General features: G+C 40.2%; 1 protein-coding gene across 2 annotated transcripts in view; it reads right to left on the reverse strand.

The window, feature by feature from the left end:
• The window catches only part of hdac4 (histone deacetylase 4), a 123175-nt gene extending 121267 nt beyond the window's left edge, over positions 1 to 1908 (reverse strand). For both annotated transcript variants that reach the window (XM_082508454.1, XM_082508453.1), the window contains exon 1: positions 1754 to 1908. The gene's annotated coding sequence lies outside the window, so the exon portion shown is untranslated. The remainder of the gene's footprint in view (positions 1 to 1753) is intronic.
• Positions 1909 to 24365: the final 22457 nt, after the last annotated feature.

The following is a 24365-nucleotide window of genomic DNA, read 5'->3' on the forward strand; positions in this document are numbered from 1 at the left end:
CTTTGCATGTAGAATGCAAAATGGCAGTAATCGCCACAAAGAAAAACTTTGTGCAAATGCAAAACCATTTATTTCAAACAAAAACATTTTTTGTGGCGGCTTTGCGTTGCAATCCAAAACGCCATAATATGGTCTTCCTCTGGAATTTTTCATGTGGCCAAAGAATAATTACAGGCTGCCAGCCCCGTGGAGTTTTATTAGGCATGTTTAGAGTTTGTTTTGTACAACAAGACTTTGCATATGCTTCTTAAAGGGGACACCCATCCTCCAACCATCTTATTCTCCCACTTATTCCAGCTCAATACTTGGACTCAACTCCTTAGAGAAGTCACTTTTCCAACGTTCAAATAACCCTTTTTTATCCTACAGTAGGCCTTGGTGTAACCTCTCAGGTTATCCACTGTCTTAACAACCCATTTAACTCACTCCCCAAATCAGCTTTCTTCTGGTTGGCTGCCCGTCTCAGTCAGAAGGTTCAAGTTTGCAGCTGCTGTGCTCACAATCAGTGTGGCGTGTCTGAGATTGCATGACATCACGAGAAGCCAAGAGTGAAAAACAGTCTAGAGCTGATCGTTCAGAGATGCCAGAAGCCCGAGCGTTTGGCTCACAAACATTTATTTCTTTTACACCATCATCTTCACTATGCTGTTACCTTCAAAGGATTGAGATCATGATGTAATGACATCCGTCATCACCAAACAACTGAATGAGACCACATGAGGACGTTTTGAAGCTGCAGAAGATCAGACATGCCTAACGAGTTCTCAGTCACAGACACTGCTGAACATCAGCTCTTAAAGAGTAAGAATATAACAGGCAGCAGGCTGTAGAAAGAGATCCTGCCATAATTCAATGATGCTGTTTTACATCTTCACCAGTCTGGCCTGTGCTCTCGGCAGACTCATCCTTTAGGAGGACAACTCAGACATTTCTTTAGTGGACTGCTGTGACCTTGTTCCCGTGGGGCCTGGAGTTTACAAGCATGCGCCAGCAGTGCTCCAGAGCTTGTAATGCTGAGGGAATAGTTTCCACTAGTGAAGGCTTACAGGAGATTTAGCAGAGCACAGGCACAGCCCTGCTGCTGCTCCGCTCTGTTTACACTTCACCGAGACAAAGTTTACAGCCAGAACTGCGGCAGCGCGGTCCGACCTCAGCAGAAACCTCCATCACACGCGCACGCACGCACACGGACACCCGTGCTGTCTCTGTGTTACTTGAGGAACTATGGAGCAAAGCGGTGCGTTTAACTACAAGAACAAAACTTTATGTGAGCTCGAACAGCTCCGCTGGAAGCGCGGCTGTTTGCGCCGAAACCTCCCCAGAACATCTGGCAGCCCTTCGCTGTAACCTCAAAGTCATCATGAAGGCAGTGTGCCAACACGAGGCAGAAACAGTGAATACGCTTTAATAACAGTCCGCTTCTCACCGCAGTCTGCCTCTACCGAACTGAAAGCTGAGCAACAATGTTGCACAACACACTGTTTTTGATAACCTACTACAAACTGCTGAAAGTGAGCAACAACGCATCTATTGCGCAACACTCACGGCTTCCTTCAGCTGACTGTAAAACACCCACAAACCCACACGAAACAGAGTAAAGTGGAGTTGCCCCACGACTGCAGCTCACTTCGGGGAGACGCAAAGCGCAGCGACCCCAGAGATAAACATCGCTAACTTTTTTTTCAATCATGTGCCTTAAACGTTCAAAGCAAACACTGTTTATTTTTCCACAAACACGGAACAGAAACAGTACCTGAACCGAGCTGTGCTGGCTGGGAGCTGTTGCTGTTCTCCCGCTGCTTAACAGCATCCACGGAGCAGGGTTTTAGGACCCGTCGGTGCCGTTAAAAAAAAAATCAGTCATCCAACAGATCCGCCATACTGAATTAATCACGTGTCAGACAACCCCCTGTGTTTCCGTAGGAGGCGGGGTCTGCGGGCAGTATGATTGACAGCTGACGGGAAAATCTCTAAGTGGACACGAGGTAAGACCACCATTCTGACACACAGGTATCATCACCCGTCCTTATCCTCCTTTACTACCAAGTACATTAAGCTTTTTTTTATTTTTAACTTGTTTAATGGGGTTTTTATGTATTTTACATTCAATAGAGGATTCATTTGATATCCAAGTATGTGCTCAGCAAATATATATATGTCCTAATTTTGTTTAAATTACAATAAACAGTAAAACAGCTCCTGAGTGCTGATTCAAACCTTTGGTATTTTTAGGCAAATACCAAAGTACAGGCCAAGCAAAACCCAGCCTGCACTAAAGAAACAAGGTTTCTAATGTCACTGGAATGCTCGGCACTCCTCTTACTTTAATATATAACACAAACAAGCCTGTACTTTTTTTTAATCAGGAAAAATAATGCACCCACTGGTACCGAAGAATGAAATCCCCGTGCGAACTCAGTCTGCTGTTTCAGTTGGTTCTTCCCACTCCGGGTCGACTTTCCCAAACTGCAGATAACATGTGTCAACTTGTCACACGCAGTAGCTGGTTTAATACTTAGGTGGAGAGATATGTGGCAACAGTAGATTTTCCAGAAGGGGTTGGAGGACTGCAGTTGCCCTCCTGGAAGTGAGCCTTCTAAAACCATATACACTTCAAATTACACACACACACATATATATATATGTGTGTGTGTGTGTGTATGTGTGTATAAAGCTGCCTTATAGTGTCCAAGGAGACATTCAATAGCCACAAAACCACATATGTAACTGATATCTGCACAGCACCAAAAGGCTTAATTCTCACCAGGGGGTAGTGCTCTTGATTCCCCTTGTTTGTTAAAGGAACACTTCCGTAAGCTGAGAAGTGCAACTCCAACTTCCTCTAACAAACTGGAGCATGGCATACATCTGTCTCATAGTTTTTCCTCTTCAGTCGCCACCAATGTTGGTCAAGTTACTTGAAAAAAGTAATCAGTAACTAATTACTGATTACTTCCCCAAAAAAGTAATCCAGTTACTTTACTGATTACTTATTTTCAAAAGTAATTAATTACTTAGTTACTCAGTTACTTTTTAAAAACACAATTTACAACCTGAGTAGGTGATAAAGCGATAGCTCTTTCAGCCCAATTCTACTTTTTCTGCATAATCCATCATACAAAATGTAATCAAATGGAAAAGTCTCTTTTTTAAAACTTGTTTTATTAGTTTTAATCTTTTAACTTTATGCATCAAGCAAAAATTTTATTATATGCAACATTCTCTAATTAGTTTAATATTTAAACCTATTTTCTGCACATTCCAGCACATAAAATAAAATATTTTTTGTGTTTACACTCAGTCTTTCAAATAGATGCAAGTAAAACACAGCAGAAAATAAATAAAGTCAAAGACTCAGCGGTCCTGTTGCTCTATTTTCACCTGTAAAGCAGGAGTGGGTTAGGCGGAGGTTTACCCTGGTGCAGGTGTGCCGCGGTCAGTGGAAGAATCTGCGAGTTTCTCTGTGAGTTTCCCATTACGTCGTAGCTACTCGGTGCTTGTTTGGAAGTTTAGGGTTTTTTTTCGCTGTAAAAAGAAGTTTTCTTCCCACGCACAGCGGACACTAATGTTTTTGTCACTTTTTATGGAATCAAACTCAAAGTAAGGTCAGTACTTCCACGCTTTAAACGCTGCACGCTCATACTCTCTCCGCACTCGATATGTGATCCATTGTTGATCTGCACACAGCTGTTGTCACGAACGTCGCACTTGCCTAAGTCACTGTCATGAGACATTCTCGCAAAAAATCACGGTTTTAGTAACGCAGTAACGCAGCGTTCCTACGGGAAAGTTGCAATAGTAATCCCTTACTTTACTCGTTACTTGAAAAAAGTAATCGGATTACAGTAACAACGCGTTACTGCCCATCTCTGGTCGCCACGATTAATCCCTGTGACAGCTTTATTGGCTCGGTCAGTTTTACACAGCATCCCAAAATAAGTCAGCGAACAGTGAGTTCATCTTGTGTATAATATTAACTACAAACAGATGTTTAGTTTATTTAAAGTCATTACTGTGATGTTTAAAAGAAACTACAGCACAAAAGAGATGAGTTCATAGCCTGCTATAGACAGCATGTGTGCCAACAGCAGGAAAGCTACACAGGCCATGGAAGGATTTTCCTTTATTTTACAGTATTTGCACCTATTCAACTGCATGTTCATGTAAATATCTCATCAGCCAAGCAACTCAGTGTATGTAGGCATTCAGATATGGTTGAGACCAACCATATCTGTGGAAAAGAACAAACCCAGTGACTGTTAGCTCTCTGGGTGAAAATGTCTTGATGACATAAGAGGTCAGAGGAGAACATCCAGACTGCTTTAGGCTGATAGGAAGGGATCAGGAACTGAAATAATCACTTGTTCTAAACAAAGTATGCAGAAGAGCATCTCTGAATACATCACGCTTCAGATCTTGAGGCAAATGGGCTACAGCAGCAGAAGACCACACCAGGTGCTCCAGGAACTATTATCACTTCTTTTTCCCATTAATCTTCTTTCCTTCCGCTGTACCTTAGTCAGTATCAGTATTAAGCAATAGGGCTTACTCCCTGATTTATCTAGTAAAATGACGCTATGAATCACAGCGCGTAGATTAAAATGTTGCACAATTCATGAAAAAGTGCCATTCTTAGTTCCCTTTTGATTGTGCAATCTAATGTTTTCACTCTTTTGGAGGGGGGAGGGGGTCATCTTTGAAGAGCAACATTATGAATGTACACAGCCAGTAACTCTGACGAGTGCCATTAATTACCAGCGTTTGGGGAATTAACACACATCAGCAGCTGAAACAGGGAGCAAAGACATCAATAACAAGCGGCAGCATGAAAATAAAAATGACACAATAGCGGCAAAAACAAAACGCTCAGTGGGAAAGCAGGTTTAATTAGGTGGATAAAATAGAACAGTGAGCTGTAAATCACCTCATCCCCTTTAAACATCATTCATCTACTTATTATCCAAACACATTGTCTGGATGCGATTATGGCTATGAGGCGATAAAGGCGTACTTTATTTTTCATGGAGCAAACAGAACCTGTGACTTTTTTTCTTCCATTTAAAGGACAAATTGACTAGGAAGTGCTCATGCAGGCTGGAAGCAAAACAGAGAAGTTTTGAAGATGCTCGCTAATGTAGCCAGGCTGTCAAAGAAATGTGATGAATTGCTGTTATGTGGTAACTTTGTCCTTAAATAACCGACACCCAGCAGTGCACCGTGTGTGGTCATAATAAGCAGTTGCACTGATGCAAGTACTGCACAACAGTGGACTGTATTACTGTCAGGCTTGAAAGGACACCTGATGCTGCCACAGATGTAGCAGCAACAAGGCTGGGATTACATAAACACTCCAGCTTTAAGAGTGTGGGCTCACCCAAAGAGAAATGAAACAACTCGACCCAGTGGAGCTGCTCGCTAAAGAACAACACTGACAGCATAATGAGCATCCTCTCACACGGGCCTGTCCACATAAGCAAGGAAGCTGATTTGAACAACGATGGGATGGCTCAACCCGGCCACAAGCTCCACTGACAGCATAATAAGTATTCTCTTGAAACCCGTCCACGGCATTTAAGAATGGGATGCATCCAGAGTTTATCTGCTGCAGTGGAAGCAGATAGGGCCAACACAAGATGCCACACCAAGCTATTTGATATAGCTAGATAGTTATAAAGAGCTCATTAGGATCATGTTCATTCATTCAGCACTATGGAATAGAAATGGCACAACTCTTTGACCCACAGCAACATAGATTGCATTAAATCTGCACTGCATTAAAAGAAAGTGAGCTGATCAAATGCAGTACAGCGATACAGTTTTTGAGATATGAACATTTGTTTTTTGTTTTGTTTTGTTTTTCCAGAAAAACTACAAGAGCGTGATAGTAATGCAGAAACTGCATCCAGGACAGAAAAACTGCATTATGTTGCTAACCCAACATAATGGCTCTTTTCAAGCATCTGCAGGGACAGCATGCTAACGCTAAGCTAGTAAAGAACCCAGAGTGAAGTTAAAGCTGAGTGAATGCCGACCCAGCCCAGCAGCCAGACCCTGAATTTAGGCAACAAACTGATGGGCAGTCAGGCTGCAGCCTCAGTTTCTACCTGTTTATGTTTCTATAGTAGAATCGCCATGGCGATTGCACTAAAGTCTCTTTGTGCTGGTTTTCATCTTTGATATTTGTGTTGTCGGCTTTTTGTTCATTACAAAATACTAAGAGAAAGATGATATATGTGTCCTCAATATGAAAGGTATTTGTGTTGGTGTGTGAAAATGTATCATGTAGGTTTATATCGTTAAATGATAATTATGAGACAATGTGTTTCGTATCATTTTATGGAGAAATGCAAAAGTAAAGTAACAAGTAGTATAACAAATTACTTTCTCCTGCGAGTAATTATGTATTTCATTACTTTTAAGAAAAGTGTTCAGTGCAGTATGTATAATAATGACTTCTTTTTGAGTAATGATCACAAAACTGATCAGAACGAAGAAGGGAAATACTCCCAACATGCACAAACATTTGACCCACCGCATACAATTAATTTGCATGAATGTAATGTCTTTGATATGGCGCTTAGCGATGGTGGTGACTCAATGAGGAGCCAATGAGAATCCAATATGAATCAATAAGGAATCAATAGGTGATATCGATAATGGAATCAGAATTGCTAAATACTTATCAATTTCCATCCCTGGCATGATTTTAAGGAAAAGTAATGAGTAATGTGCGATATATTACTTTTCTTGAGTAACTGACCAGTTCGCACCCATATTCAGTGTTGCCCTTTGCCAAAGAGTACAGCCGACATCACTACACAGTTTTCTGAGAAGGCCAGATGTGGTCTACATCTGGCCTTGAGTGACACCGTAGCCTGAGGGTCAGTCTGGCTTCTGCATATTTTGGAATAAAAAAATAAAGAAAGAAGTGATTTGTCCATTTCTCACTAAGAATTTCCTGCAGTGTACCTCTAGCCATGATCATATTCAAATATTCTTTATACTGATGTGTCGGTAGACTGACTGAAAAGTAAGAATAAGGAACAATTCCAGCAGCGTGTTGCGATGCTCTTTGTTTGCGAGCTTGTCAAGTGCAGCATCTTTCATCCTTTGGGGTCATTGATGGCCTGTTCCATCTCCTAGCTCTCTGAGTACACTCACTTTGATTTTGTGCTGAGATGAGATCTGCTGCTTCACACCAGAGTTTCTTTTCTCGGTGTGATGGAGCAGCATATGCACGCTGTCCTTTAATGGCAGAACAGATGGTGGCTGACATCATTGTTTTCAAGCTCGTGCACATGGACGCTGATGTCAAGCAACACATGCAGCTTTTTCTGACCAGGAGCAATAGCAGCCTCTGTGGCCACAGGTGGTAGTCACAGGATTCCTGCTTGGATCTAAGTGTAGGTGGTAAAGAGAACCAGAATACAGTTTATCAATTGCTCGTCAACAAGCAAAATCTTTTTTACTTTGCATGACTCTCCTGGCCATATTGTCTCCAGATTCGCTGATTTTATACTCACACAGAGCCAAGATCTTCAGCCTGTACAAAGAATAGAATCCCTCAGCAGAAGGATATGAAGTTGTGTATTAGGAGGATCTTGTGCTCTTGAAAGCAGTTTCACTACAAGCAGACAAAAGAGACAGATTGCTTTCTGTTTACTGTGTAACAAAGACATATGTGAAAAGAATGTCTTGGTGAAATTATGCTCATGCTGTAATAAACAATGCATTCAAAAAACAAACTGAAATCATGCACAGTGTCTGAAACTTTCCGCTTGCAAACACAGTAGGCATAGAAGTAATTATCTGCTTTTGTATTTTAGCATGATGGCGATTTTACAGAAAAAAAATGAAATGTTTGGCATGGGTGCATTTTTGGGCTTCATCTCTTTCTTAGGCTTTTAGAAAAACTCATACGGTCATCGTCTTCCCCGAGAGAGGGATGAGGTGAAGACTTCCTGTGGCTTTTCACCTCTCAGTGGCAACGATTCATCTTGAGTTTCCCTTCCTCTGATCATATCCAGAGCTTCATTCCTTGTCAACTTGTTCACCCATCAATCTTTGCTAAGTTCTCCTGAACATGGACGGCTGACAAAGTGGAGCTTCCTGTGTTTGAGTGCAGGAAGAAAAAGGAGAGGTTAAAAGATTATAGAGGAGTCTGGAAGAGCTGCAATTTGTGCAGAGCATGAAAAACAAGAGTGTAACGCCAACTTTGAACTTTTTGAACTATTAAAGTGTTTCTTTCTTTATTTTTTTTTTATAAAAAACTTAAGCTGCACATGTTTGTGTGCCTGTGGATGAACCCTGACTTTTTCAGCCCCCTTTTTGTGTCTGCATTCAAACATTTCAACAATAACTGGAGTGCTTAGCCTTGAAACAGAAAATCAAGATTCACGGTGGATAATGTGCATTTCACCTCATTACTTGAGATAACATCTAATTCCACAGTGTGCTCAAAAATGTAACCATATCCAATATTTGTTATGACGCACTACGGGGTGAGAGCATGAAAAGAAACCAGAGATCCTTCAACGTCTTTGTGAAAGTTTTTGCTGTCAGAATGACACCATCCAACATAGTTAAGTGACATAAGAGACTCTCTCAAGAGTTTGAATGACACGAAAATGGGGCAAGAGAGACATTTTTCTCACTTGGGTTGATACTCATCTTGTCACCCTTGTCAGGACGAGAGACAACAGCCTGCGGGCTTCAGAAAAAGAGAATGACACAAAATAGAACAGTTTTCCTTAGCTTAGCTCTCAATCTTGTTGAATGTAAAAGGATTCCTAAATACTGTGTGACAAATCTGAATCGTGATGATAAATAACCTGTTACTTTGAGACATAACTTGATGTTTAGTTTTAATTCAACAAAGTAATGTCAGCATAAACTGTCGTAAGTGACATTCTTTGTAATATCACTTTCTTGTTGTCTGAGACCTGTCAGAGAAATTCATACAAACTCCGAGTATTATGGATTCCCTTAAAGTTTGTGTGACATTTTGGCTGGAAGGAAGGCATTGCATTTAAACTTTAGCTCTCATGATTCAATTCAATTCAGGTCAGTTTAATTGCATTTTTTATATAGCACCAAGTCACAGCAACAGTTACCTCAAGGTGCTTTATTTTGTTAGGTAAAGACCCTAGAGTAAACCCCAAAAATCAGATGACCCGTGATGAGCAAGCACTTGGTGACAGTGGGAAGGAAAAACTTCCTGTTAACAGGAAGAAACCTCTGTCATCTCACCATCTCACCGAGCAAAACAACCGCTCATTTGAAAACAGGAGTTTTTGGGCCACACCAACACAATTTAGCTTCCTTACTTGCCCTTCTTGGCAGATGATCTTGAACGGGAATCAGCTAATGTTCTGGAGTTTTATATGCCCGTCGCAGTAAGTTTTTTGTTCACAACTCAAAGCAGATTTTGCATGTCATGTCTGCAAATTTAAATTTTTTGTGCAGCATTTTATTGCATCATATGAGACATAATAAGTATGATATCTAATAGCATGCCAAAAAACAGAAAAATGGTTTGTAATAGGATTTAAAACATAAGGGTGCTGACAGGGAGACACCGCTTCACCACTTCAGATAAAGTCTGTAAAATGTAATTGCTCAAAATCCCCAGCAGATCAACAAAACAACTCGTGGCAAATGACTCAAACAAAGCCTTAAAACTGTGGAGCTATAGTAGTTAACAAGAAGTCCCAGAAGCACTGAGTTTCCATAAATGATCCATAAATCATCTACTGCAACAAAAGTGCATGACTATATTCTATTTTTGTCTGTAAAAATCATACGTATTCCATCTTCATCACATAAAAATCCTAATAAGCTACAGCTAATCCCTCTCTGCTAACAGAAGCAGCTTGCCCACACAATCACTGTCAACAACCCTCCTTAGAAATGCCAGTGCGGGCCTTTCAAAACACCTGCTTCATTAAATCTTGCTGCTTTTCTTCCAAACATTGACTGGTAATTGTGTTTGAGCTCCGCAGTCACCCAAGATCTTGAGGAAATACACACTGTATGCCTTCATTGTAATATTGCTTTGACAGCAGCGGATGGATTTCCTGCCCGCTATGACGGGAAGATCAATTCTCGCAATCCAACGATAGCAGAGCATTCTCCAGAGAGCACAGCATTATCTTTTAAGAGATAAGCTAACGCTGGCACATTCACACACTGTAGGTTAATGCAATTCAAAGTGGGATAGAGGATCTGGTGTAGATGCCTGCAAATGCAAATGGGGCACACATGATGGAGTGGGGAAATTGCTGGTACTGCTGTAAACTGGTGTGCAGGGAACAGGGTTTTGTGCGTAGGAATAATCTAATAATGATCTTCTTTGCCATTATCTTATTTAATTTTAAGATTTCTTCCACCCACAGAAGAAGGAAAAAAAGCTAACAGGGCGTGTGTTTGTGCATCTAGCTAATGTGATTAAGAGCCCGACTTTTAGTTCTTTCTGTTGTTGAATGTTCAGCCCATCGATTTAGCTCTTTGGTCCAACACACAGACAATTTGTGTCAGCGATTAATGTCAAACGATGCATGTTCAGTTTAATCCAAGACGGTGAAAAGCAAGATTTATGAAACAGGTCTGCAGACTGTGATTTGTTACTCAGGTGTTGGAGCATCGTAGGCATGCTAAAGGAGATAAAACACATCATTTAAGGAGTTTATGAATCGTGGGCATAAACATGTGATTGATGAAACAGTCCTGAGGCACATTGTGAGTCTAGATGATAAATATCATGCTTTCATAGCTTTGGCTACATCTCAGATTTTTTTTTAATAGTTGTAGGAATTAGTTTTATGTGACATATCATCTTATTTTGTTATCAAATAAGATGGTATCCCCCCCAAAAAAAACACCAAGCAGTCATCCTGTCAGCCAGGCACAGTCAAGCGGCCCTTCAGGTAACTGTGTCAAGGTTTCACTAAAGTATTCAGATGTAGGAAACAGCTGACAAGTTTATCAGTTTTAATGAACAGAATTTTCAAAATGAGCAGTAACAATGAACGTCACAACAGGATCCAGCAGGAAACACAGCTGCTCCTCTCTTTCTGCAGGGCTGACCTCCGCTGCCCAGAGTTTCAGGCCAGGTGAGTAGTAAGGATTCATATAAGGTATGTAAAGCAGTGTTAGGTAATAAATATATAATCTTAAATGCTTATATGCGGATTATATTGGTTTATATAAGAGAGGCCCAGACTTCAGTGTAAAAGTAGGCTGCAGGCTGACGGGAAATTACATGCTTTTGCAGCTAGAAAGGGAAACCAACTAAGTGTGGTGTGACGTAGAGAGCAAGTATATAAATACCTAGGCTTCCGTTTGTGCTTCAGACCTGGGGTTGTGTGTTTTGTGTTCAGGTCTCCATATCCCGGATATGTAAAAGCTACACTACCACACATCAGACAACAGTCCAGCAAGTAGTGGTGGTGCTGCACTGAAAAGTTGTGCTTTCTAGAAATCAGAAGACCACGCTGACACTGTAAGAGACTGGTTAGTCATAGCCACGCCCACATTCATACAGGTAGAGGACAGAGAGCACAAGCCAAGTCTCCACCTGGAGGACAAGGGGGACCATGACACACTGGAAAGGCATCTCAAATATGTAAACATGTAAATCCTTTTGTTCCGTTGTATTATTTTTGGCTCTTTTGATTGAAATCTCGTTGGTTATGAAACAGTTGTGATCAGATAGCTGCACAACAATGGGTAAACAAACTCGTCTTACTGGACAGAACATTTTCCCCATTATAAAAACACACGTAGATGTAGATTTTATTTTTAAAAGCTTAGTCATCATTGTGTGTCGCTTATTTGTGCAACATCAGGGCAGTAAGGTGCTAATAATAATAAGCAATGTTGCATCACAGCGAGAAGGATCTGGGTTAAAATACGCCGATCCCCCGAGGAGTTTGCAGAGGTCTTGAAGAGGAAGGGTTTCTTTCCCCTTTTCAGCAAAATTTAGATGTGATGATGCTTTTACTCAACATCTTGACCAGAGGAGCAGCTCTTCACCTTTCACTTTTTAACCAAATGTCAGAGTCGTATAAATGTGTAACAAAGCCATCCATTCAGGGTTTTTTTTCCTGTGTGGGAGCAGATAACAGATGCAAAAACCCCCTGAGCAGAGTATAATACAGTGCAATGCAATAGAAATGTCAATCACGGTACGTGGCATTCAAATGTTTAGTCAAAACTGCTGTTTACTGCCTTAAAAACATGATGCTGAATGACTGGAGGTGTAGAGCGTAATTCGCTCTACACACATAAGTGTTGTTGGTTGTTGTAGCTTTTCTGTTGCTTGATGTTTACAGAAGGGATAACCACCAGTAAATATTGACTGCTTGCTATACTGCTTATCTTTTTGCGTCAGTTTAAGGTGCAGCAAGTGGATAAGAGGGATTAATGGTATCTAAACCTTAAAACACCAGCCAATCCTGTAATCCAAGCCGAGCATGGTTGCAATAGTGCAAATGTGTGTGGCTTTGGCGATCCTTCGTACATCTCCTGACACCAACGATGGCTCTGATGACAGAAATCACGCCCTACACACTTTCTCCTGTAACGGTGCGTACACGCCAGTTTATCCCATTTTACAACCCCAACTCAAATCCAGTTCCTCTTTCAGACTACAAATGCTGAACCCATGATCCTGAGTCACCACCGGCTCCATCCTTTCTGCTTTAACCAGTAACATAGATGCTTGGTTTGTAGTGTATCCCTCCATAAACACCCTCCCCTTTTAAGTTCTTTGTCCTCGTGTTCATCCACGCTAATGGCGCATCCACGCTTATTCCTGCAAATTCCACCCCCTCCCAATACCAGTGCAAAACGTGAAACATGACATATAGAATGCCTTTTTTTAAGCTTTAAGTCAAAGCTTTGTAGGGCTTGTTCCATACTATATGCTTGTTTGCCAGCCTGCACAGTAATGCTGCTAAGAAATATCTGAAAAGAACCAAGAACATTGTGGCACAGATAACGTCCTGTGACGGTGTGATAAACAGAAGCTACTAACAACACTGATCCATTATAAAGAGAACTCGAGGAATGACAGTGAAGTGGGAAAGACGCTTTGATGCTGTCACAGTGCAGTGCAATCTCCACACCAGATGTGAGCAGCATTACTGTGGTAACAGTGGATTATCAGTGATTACATAACAGGGGCTGTGCACTTAAACCCACACGATAAACAGTCACATTGTGCAGCCTTTGTTGCTAGTGTGTACAGTACAGATCTGGGTGGGACATATGGTCCTGATGGTTCAGAGAAGTAGAATTTCAAGAACAGACAGATCACTGAGTGTTCAAGGCCTAATATGCCTGTTTTCATAACCTTGCAAAAATACTCCATTATTAAATATATAGACGGATCCTTCATTAAAAAATAATAAAAAATTAAAATGTTAAAGATTAAACAAAGAAGAAACTCTGCAGCGAGGAAGCTCTCATTGTACCCTCTAATTATGTCCTACTTCTCCATTCACACTGAGATAAGACAGGCAGAAAAACATAAAAACACCAAATGGCATGAACTCTCAGTGCATCTGTGTTTGTAAAGTTACCCCTTATCATGATTATTTTAAATTATCTGACTTCAAAAGCCAATTAAAATGCACTACATCGTGTATTTAGGATTATTCAGGTTTGAAACACAATCTGCGTCTGCTTATGAAGTTGGACGTTTGAAAATGCTCACGATGAGATTGCTCCTGCTGACTTATACCAACACCCTGGAGTCCATTTTCATTGTATGTGCGCTAAATATAACCAGCTTGCATTTTAAGCTTGCCATCATGCTATATGCACAATCTGCTGCCAGTGTGGCCAGCAGATACTCTGATCCAGAAGCACTGTTCTGCTTCCCCTTGTTTAAATGCTAATCAGACCTGCTGAAATCTGATTGGGGAATACAACATGGACTACAAGAGTCTACAAATAAAAACCAAGAAAGCAACCAGCATTTTGCAGATGAAGATATTTGCTTATAGAGCCAATATGTGCATGTCTTAAATTTTGCTTCGGCTGATGAAGGTAAAATATAACCCTCTGTTGTTAAACTCTACTGCACAGGGTTGGCATGGTGGTGCAATCGTTAGCATTAGATAGACTTGAGTCTCTTCCCGACCCTGAACTGGATAACTGGTAAAGACAATGTACAGATGGATGTCTTTGCATGGTGAGGGGTGACATTATGCTTATCAATAAAATACTAAATTGTAGCCGTGTTTTTGTAAGCTGTCATCTCGAGTGTAACAAAAACTCTATTATTAAAGTAAAGACAGTCTCCTGCACAGATGCACACATCTATGCACTCAAACACAAATCATGTCTGATTGCCTGAGGGGGTGACCTTTACGAATAAGAGCCCGAATCATCCACCTCCTTTGCTAATAACAGAAGTGCTTCACTACAAAGTATGTGCACTGATTTAACAGACAGGCAAATGTCAAACAGTCTGCAGGCATACGTATACGTTTCAAAGTAGCGGTTTTTACAGATATTGTATTGAAATCAGCACATGCTGGGAGCCAAACAGCAAACGCCTACTGGGAATTTCACCATGCAATCGAGTCAACAGTGAAATCCACCTGGGCAGGCATACCTCTTACCTCCTAATTACTAAGGTCCCTGGAGAAATCTAAAGTCATTGTTCTCTAAAAACACTTTTAACTTAAAGCCCTTTTGAAACATTTTGATTGTGTTTTCAAACAAGTAAAGGTAATTGAGCAGAAAGCTGTTGCTCACAGTGGGGTTAAACTTCGTGCTGCAACAGGAAGTTTTATTTGTTCAGTTGCTTTAGTCAAAATGTCCAGCTGAGCTCTTGTTAGCTGTGTGTGTTTGTGTGTGTGTGTGTGTGTGTTTTAATACATTATAAGCAAAAGACTCTCAAAGAATTCAAAATTGAAATCTATAGAATAATTCCTCAGTAGCAAATAAAATAGTAGAAATATAAATAATAGGTAAAAAAAATTGTAAGAAAGTCAGGAAACCTTTTAAGGATTTTGATGCAGATGCCCTAGTGACTGCTTAAATTAGAGTTAATTCAGATAATTTCTCAGTACAAACCAAAAATAACTGCTGAATGATTCGATTCACTTTGGTTCAGTTGTATTTTTATAGCAAATCACAACAGCAGTTGCCTAAAGGCGCTTTATATTGTAAAGTACAGACTCTAAAGTAATACACAGAAAATCCCCCAAATCAGATGATCAAGCACTTGGCGACAGTGGGAAGGAAAAACTCCCTTCTAACAGGAAATAATGTCAGAATTGGGTTCAATGCAGCCATCTGGCATGACTGGTTGAGGCAGATGACAAAATGCTTCATTTCCAGTATTTTCTTGCATGTGTGTCAGTAGGTGCTTTGTTTCTGTTTGTGGTAGAACAAAGCACCAAAGCACTGCCTGTGAGTCAGAGTAAAACAAAAGAACCGTGCTAGAAGTTCAGTGAGGTTGAATTAAGGGAAATTGATGCTTTGAGATTAAATAACGTGACATGCATATTTCTGGCAGATGATGCCAGTTTACTAAGTTACAAGCGCTTACTTGCTAACCTAAGGAGTAGCTCATTCTGTTGTTGGAAGTCTGTTGGAGGTCTATGCAAAGAAAGAACTATGATAAGACTTGCTTTTCCCGGGACACCAAAGTTTAGTCATTTTATAGTTTAACTGATACTGCAGGTATCAATAATGGATCAAATAAGGGTTGATGGATTTAGGCTTAAATGTCTGTGTTTAAAGTTGTGTAAATAATCAGGTTTTGGCTAGCTATTGAAAATGTCTACAGGTCCTTTTGAGTAACTTCATTTGACTCTGTCTTACATTTGCAGCAGCGGAGGCAGTGAATGGTATATGAGTCAGTCTGTGAGTCATTTGGATTCAATCGGCTCTAAAATAAAAACTCTTTGTGTAACCGGGTTTCAGTTTTTTCCACGTTCTGCATTTTTGTCTTTGTTGCATTGTGAAAGGGAACTAGCGAGAGATGACAAGTAGCAAAGGTCAGGAGCCGGAGTGGTGTGGTTAAATGGCATGTGAAGGCGGCCGCTGCAGTGACAGTGTTAGTCATATCCATCACATTTTGTTTTGGCCTTCATGTAATTATTTGTCTTTGTAACCATTTGCTGAATCTTGAGCTCTGTGATTACAGCAAATTAAAGCATTGAAGTCATACATACATGCATCAGTGGCAAAAACCTTTTTACTCCAAACTCTATCAACTTTTAGGGGGAAGGTGATTCTTCAAACTCACTCTTCATTTACCCAGATACTCGCTCTTGGACGAATTGATTCATTCAAAACAACCACTTGTTTGCGAGCTTCTATAATCTCGATTCTTATAGAAAAACATACAGGGGTGCTCTGCAGTTACCTGTTACCATTTTTATAATAGCTTCATTTCGGAATTTCAAATGAACAGAGCTCCCTGGCGCCACAGTGCAAACCTCCAATAACTGGGAAAAGGAGGCGATACTACAGCACACAGCTGTGCAGCATTTGGTATATACCTTTATTCTGTGCAGGAAGGCTCTCATAGAACTAATGAAATCACTCTCCTACCTGATGATCCTGAAAGTGTTTGCTAGTTTGTTTTGCAGAATGAGGAGGCAGTTGCACAGGTTCTCCTCAGCAGGGTGAGTAAGCCTGGTGGGAGAATGGCACACTACATCCTGTCATGTTGGGGCTGTTGCTAATTGTTTCCTTGAGACCAGTGGCACGCCAGACAGACAGACCTAATTAGGATTTTCAAAGACTCCAACCTGCCCGACAAAGTTGTACAAACCCTCGAGCAGGTACACAACACTCACAAGTTGAGTTTATACTTTTGTAGAGACATCACAGATTACTACATAGAGTCCTGGCTTGTGAGAAGACTTTGTATTTGCATACAAGTACAATATTACAGTAATTCCCTTTTTATTAAAAGTCCTGCTCTCATATTATGGCTGTGTCCCTGTCTGTTGACAGCAAATTCAGAAGAAAAGTCTAAATAAATCCAGACTGTGGTAACTCATGTTTCCCTTTTCACTTCTGAAAATTAAGTGTTATAATCAGCAGAGACTCTAAACTGGTTTTGGCACTCAGTAAACATTAGCGAGCAGTCTGTAAGCCTCAGAGAAACACCAAGCTGTATACCAGCTGCTGTGTGCATACTGCCGCATGTCCTTTGAAGTGCCAAAGCCAACCAGGCCTCATGATGAATGAGCCAAGATGGACTGAAGGTGCCAAACGGCAGACTACTGCCAGGTCATTGTCCCAACAATAAAGCGTAATTGAGCTCTGAAGCAGCAGCAGAGTTATGGGTAACGCTGTATTACACGCCTGACCAGAATTTCCCCCTCAAGGACTGAGAGGATTATTGGAGGGCACACATACATCTGGTGAGCTGTACACGGCCGGCATGTTCCGAGGAAATAGCAGTAGGCACAGCAGTCTCTGCAGCACAACGGGAACCCTCTTTCCAATTTCCTGCACCAGTTTCCATTCCTGCTTTATTTCGTGCAGGGACCTGTAAAGAGGGATTCGCTAATGCAGAATGTAACATTTAGCCGATATGGCACCACAGAGCACAAAACAAGGAAATTGATTCTGTCAAAGGCAATATTTGTGATAATGATCTCAATAAAAACATAGGATGATTTCAAACAGGGTTAGCACAAGTCCCTATAGAGATTTCACACCTAGCGCAGCAGTTGTTTCTAACAGGCTTTAAAACAAGTGCCTGAGGTATAATCTAGTTCCCTCAACACAGTAAAGCTTGATATCAGAGCTGAGTTAAGACTTGTTGACATACATGCTTTTCCTCTGCTTGTTTTAGCAGCGACACAGTTGAAACAGTCAAGAGGCCCAGACCTTTTTTTAAAATGTTGCATCTAAATGATCCATGCCGTCTATCAAATATGTAGACAAGCAAATTTTACAGTTGTTTGCATATATGTCGTCGTGCAAACAGATCTTTGCGCGCACTTGACACCAATTTCGTTCATTTGACAACTTTAATAAAAATATTGATAGATCACAAAACATCATCTATCCCTTAAAGGCTACCTTCAACATTTTTATCATGCAGTGAAAGAAATGATCTAACAAAGACAATCTGACACCCATTTATCATTTAAATCAAATTTTTAAAAAATACACAGAAAATTCAGTTTTTTGGAAAATGGAGTGTTTATTGAACCTTCTTATGACGATTGTTCTTAAAGATACGATTACCAATTTGTTTTAATTGTATTCTAATTTGTACCAATTTCTATTACATTGCACAATTTGTTGCTAATTTCATCATGTCATTTACTCAGATTTTGCATAAAAACTCAAATCAAATATGACGCATTTGAGGTAACAGGGCTGAGGAAACTTACTCTGCTCATTTAAAACCCCTTATTCTTTTATTTTAACTGTTTTAGCATTTCTCCTTTTAAAGACACGTTTCCTTTAGGCCAGCCTTCTTCTTTTTTTCTACTGGTGCAGACAGAAGGTTCAAACAGCAGGTGGCACTGGCTCCTGTGCTGTGAAAACTGTATTAGGGATATCCCCTCTCAGTGACACCATAAAGCCCTGAGTAGAAAAAACTGCCTGAGCTTTGGGATCCCAGATTTTACACCGGCTGACCTCAGTCTTTCAGACTTTGGTCATGTTTGTATGAGCGTTTAGTTTGGTGGGTTTCCATACACACCTTTTTGTGCTCACTGCATAAAAACACACGGGGACAGAAAATGTGATAAAATGTTAAAAAGATTGTGTATCGCTGAAAGATGACAAGCTACAAAGTGCAACAAAAAGGAACTAAAATCAGACCACCCTCACCACCAAGGTCTTATTTCCCAATTAGGCTCTCGGATGGAACACTACAACGTGATTCAATTCACGCTGCTTGTTTTTACGTGAAATCTTATTAATTAAGGAACCTTATTGAAAACATGCCGTTGTTTTGGTCTTGGTAAGGAATAACATATGTATTGTATATGAAGCATTTATTAGTCGATGAGACCAAACGAAGAAAGATTTGATTTGTCTTGAGCAACTCTTTCTTATTTTTATTTTTATTTTTTTCTACATTTTGATTGCAACTTAGTTGCAATTAAACCCCAACTTTACAGCTCGCAGAGGATCATATTTGGGGAAACAAAGATAATAAATTATGTTTATGCATTTCTGTGTAGCACCAAGCTTATGACTGCTGTTCGATCAGGAGTTCGTGGAGAAGCAAAACAGACCTATTCAACTTCTGATAATTAATCTGATGTAAATGAACAATTATACTGCCATAAGCCTTGGCTACTGTGGAAAACCCTATGACGGGCTGAGCACTTCTTCTTCCTACTTCCTTCTTTCATTTTCTGTGCATTTGCAGCATACTTCATACAGCTATCTCAATCTGTGCCCTCTTCCTGTAATTTTCCATAGAAATCTTTGACTCAGGAGCTGAAGAGAAGTCCTGATTTGAGATGATTGGCCACATCAACCTGCTCAGATCTTTTTTCTCCCTGTCTTCACACTCCTCTCACCCCACCAGTCACTGACCCTAATCCTGGATCTGCTGAAGCTCTATTTCCATTAAAAGGCTTTTCCTCCACGCTGTCACATCACAGTCTTTCTCAGAGGGGCCTGCTTGCTTTCACTGTATATGATATTTTCCAGGATTCACGTCACTAAAGTTATTATTCCGTAAGTGAAGTGAAATGAAAGCTAGTGCTCTCTTCTTATTAAATCTTGTAATCTTTTTCTTGTTTTAATGCACTTTGCTCTGTTCTTCTACCTGCCTACATGTAAAACACTTTGAATTGGCAGTGAGAATGAACTGAGCTATAAAAACAAACTGCACTTCCTTTATGTTCTCAAAGTGGCCTGAAAAATCTCTGCAAACACACAACAAGGTTGCTATTGTTCGTACAGGCAAATGACATAATTTAACATGCACGTTCAAGCTGTTTATCAGCTTAAATGTGTATGCATGTTGTGTAATTCATTGGATGCCGTGGTAACCTCAAAACAACCAACAAACTAAGACATAGCAATGGGAGTTTCATACTGGAATGTGTGTGTGTGAGGCAGAGAGTGAGCAAGTACATCACTAATTAGACTCATAAAAGTAACACACACAGACCTGGATTTCCAAATCTCAGGTTGCCACAGGAAACAGACAAAACAACTCCCAACAATTAGTGTTATTCTTTACAGATGTATGTTTGTATGAGTGTAAATATTTATGAGGCTTTTTTGCTATAACTCAAATTTTCCAAAACAGTGGAGTTATTGGAGAGACAAATTAGTAGAAATCTCTAATGGGACATGTGTGTTAGCCACTCAATCTTTTTTAATTAAAGCCAAAATAAAATACAAAGCACCTTTGTTTGGATTCACGCAGATGAAGGAAATCACTGGTAGGATTTTTGGGTGATGTTCAGTAGCTGCAAATTTCTCATCGAGGTGATTTTCGATATATTTTATTAATTGCAAAAGAAAGCTCGGTCTTGCAGGAGGTGCTGCTTCCAACTGCTCAGCTGGAAACATTCTTAAAGTATCACATTGCTATTACTGGAATGAAAATATTCCTCCTCCATTCCGGAGTCTCATCCCACACTGTTCTTCAACAGTAATGTTTTCCTCTCCTAGTGTTTCAAATGGGAAGATCTCAGCCTCTGTCCTGGAAGAGAGACAGAGCTGAAGACTCCCACAGTTCTTTGCCTTTGTGGAGCATCATTTAATCACTTTTGTATGTCAGATTGGATTAGTACATGACACATAGCTAATATATACAGCAATAACAAATGGCACAGGAGGGTAAACTAACTTTTAAAAAAAATCTGTAAAACTCTTAAAGAGATTAACTGTTGTCATGCGCTCGCACAGCTGAGGCTATAACAGGAAGCAAAGATGGCACACAGCAGTTTGCAATCACCATCACTCTCCCTTCATGACACAAAGGGGAGACTTTCACTCAGCAAGCATTTGATTAAAGCATCAGAAGAACATCAAGTTCCTTTTTTGTATTGCTGCAAAACACAGCATGCAGAGGTCGTACACAGCAGCAGATGGGTGTTGTATTCTAAAGCTATACCTGACTTTTATTGTGATGTTGGACCGACTGTAAGTGTATTTTCGTGGAGTAACTGTAGCTGATGATATTCACTAAGAAGCAAAAAGATCTTGTTGTCAGATTTATTTGAACTGGGATGATATCAAAACCAAACCCTTGAACCTACAGTGAATACCAAATACTTTGTAATTATACAAATCAAGTGAATCCAAAGCTATGAATTTTGCAGTAAGAATATTTTTGATCCAGAGGGTTTCTTTTTAAAAATAATAATGGATTGGATTTATATAGCGCTTTTCAAGGCACCCAAAGCACTTTACAATGCCACTATTCATTCACACACTGGTGGAGGCAGCTACAGTTGTAGCCACAGTTGCCCTGGGGCAGACTGACAGAAGCGAGGCTGCCATATCGCGCCATCGGCCCCTCTGGCCAACACCAGTAAGCGGTAGGTAAAGTGTCTTGCCCAAGGACACAACGATCAGGACAGAGAGCCCGGGGATCGAACCGGCGACCTTCCGGTTACAGATACGCTTCCCTACCCCCCTGAGCTACGGTCGCCCCATTTTGCCAATTCTTTTCTTCTTCTGAGTGTGTTTAATATAAGTTGTGGTGAAAACGAGCATCTGCATTATTATTGCTATTAAAGGGAACTTTGGACGCTCATCTCGAGCTGCATATTTTTTTTTCTTTACAGCAGCTTTGCATGACTCGCAGTTCAAATATACTGGACTACTATATACTGCTATGTACAATATAATATTTATTTTATGCTGGGGCTTGGTCCTCATTTCATCATGCTTGAGAAAAACTAGGAAAAGATGCATGCAGTGTAATTATTTAGTATCTTAAATAAGTGTTTATGAAACAGAGATCAGCAGGTGCACATGTACATGTCATCAAACTTTTATGTATATTAATTACTTGACCTAAAGACATTTCATGAAACTATGAGCCAACATGGTTTCCTCAGTTTGACCCATACCCCATCAAGAGTGACTGAGGTTTCAGAGAGGAAACAGACTGCTTGTTAACCAGAGCTGCTGAAGAGCATGCAGAAGAGAGACACCTACTGTGTGTTAATGCCTACATCCTGTTGAGATGAGGTGGGTCACCCTGGAGACCAGATGTAGGTTTCTTCACAGGTGGGAGCAAAGAAACAGTGTATGTGCTCTGTTTGTTCCTGGATGTGTGGATTACTGAGTCGACAAACAGGCATTTCTCCACAATAGTTTTAGCCAGAGGTCACTGACCAAAAAACCTTTAAAGGTGCAGGTTTGACCCAGTGACCTATCCTTGAAAATAGTGGAAGTAAAACGAAATGCAAAACTAACTCATGGAGCAGCTCAACAGTTTAAGAATGATGATGTACACTCAGTAATGTGAATTAAGTGCTTCAGTGATCCCTTCGGGAAAGTGAGTAAGCATTGCATCAGAACAAAGTAGGTCATTCACTCCACATTTCAAAAAATCAATTCGAACAAATTTACTCCTTATCAAAATTTCCCATCATGTTATTTCAGTAAAATGACAATAAAAGACCAGTGGAGGAATGAAATATACCACGTTGTGCAGCTCAGAACAAAGAAATATGTTTTATTGCACAAGCACATAAATGCCTTTTAAAATGCCCTCATTAGCTTATCATCCTTTTACCTTCAACTCAGATTTTTGTGAAATATTATTATAAAATCGTGATATTGTAGTAAGAGGTAGAGAGTCACAGCAAAAGCCTCGTTAGAAAATAATTTACTGGCGCCATCCAGAGGTCAGTCATTGACACTGGCACGTGAAAAGGTGAAGCTCTTCTGCCAGCTGGATAAATTCAGGGCACACGTGAGCAAACCTGTTTTACTGCTTTAGCAAAGCTGCTGTCATAATAGGGAAGTTATAAGTTGGTTAGAAATAAGAAGAAACTCAGAGAACAAACAAACAAAAAAACATTTCTTCTAGTCTGGACAAAGAAGAGGTGCCCCGAAACGTGGCTTATTATCAAGACTTTATTTTTCTTCATCCTAACAGATTTCATTTATTGCATTCAGGAGGTAACAACATTTTAAGATCATCCTTCATATTTATGCAGGAGCCACAAATACGAAGGAAGCCACAAGCCAGTAAGTTTGGTGAGAGGCAGTGTACAGGTGTTGTATATGTGTAATGTGATGACTTTGGGATTCTACTGTTACAAAAGGGAGCAAAACAAAAAAATATCGACTTGTTTTTTCAGCTATATTTTTCACTGTCTCTCTCCTCTGTTAGAGACGTGCATTTGTTCCACAAGCTTATATTAAACAGAAAATGCAGCAATTCCTTCATCCTACAGTGATTGGACTGGTTTAAACATTGATAATATGACGTGAGATGTGAAGACACAATTTATAGATGTGAGGAATGGTGTAGGAGTTCACACACACACACACACACACACACACACGCACGCACGCACGCACGCACGCACGCACGCACGCACGCACACACACACGCACACACACACACACACAAGTTAATGATTTGTGTGCGTTTATGACTTTTTAAAGATAACAACTTTGTTTACTCTGAACATATACATAACATTTTAATGCCTCATTGATGTTACTGCTCATGTACTCATGTTCTCTTGGTGTCATTCAGACTGCCCCACCTGTAATCAGCTGGCCACTTAAAGAACTTAAAATTTAAAATTCAAGTATTCTGAAGGAGTTCATAATATTTCCAGAACTCAAAGGTGTAGAACAGATGATTCCAGAAGATGTCCACGACCAGGAGGAGTAAAGTTTTGCTTGGAAGTTAGTCAGACCCACTGGGCCACGCGCTCATCAGTCGTAGCTGTTGGTGTTGGTGTGGCTGTTATACCAGGCTGTAATGCAGGCCAGGACTTCTTCTACCCTTACCTATATTTTTATTAGTTTGAGGGATTGCTATTTAAAAAGGTGCATAAAAAAAAGAAACACACATTCATGGCTTGGTGATTGTTTATTAGGTTTATCAGGTTTGACATTTGGGTTACTATTTAAGTGACTGTTTGTGGAAGGCGAAGACTGATTCAAGCGTGTGTGTTATTAAATTATTTATAGAACTTTTTATGAATATATATATTTTTTCCATGTGTTGTATTGCGGTTTGATGTTTGCTTATAACTTCTGTTATTCCAGATGCTTACATGAATCAGGTAGAGTATAAAAGAAAGCCAGCTGAAAATAAAATTAAAATGAATTGATTTTAAAATCACATTATAGTTTGCAAAAAATGTCATGTTTGACCTCTGACCTCACTTTTACAATCCTGCCTTTTCTTCAAGCTGACCCCA

Source organism: Aulonocara stuartgranti, assembly GCF_965226115.1.
Source record: "Aulonocara stuartgranti genome assembly, chromosome: 16".
NCBI lineage: Eukaryota > Metazoa > Chordata > Actinopteri > Cichliformes > Cichlidae > Aulonocara > Aulonocara stuartgranti.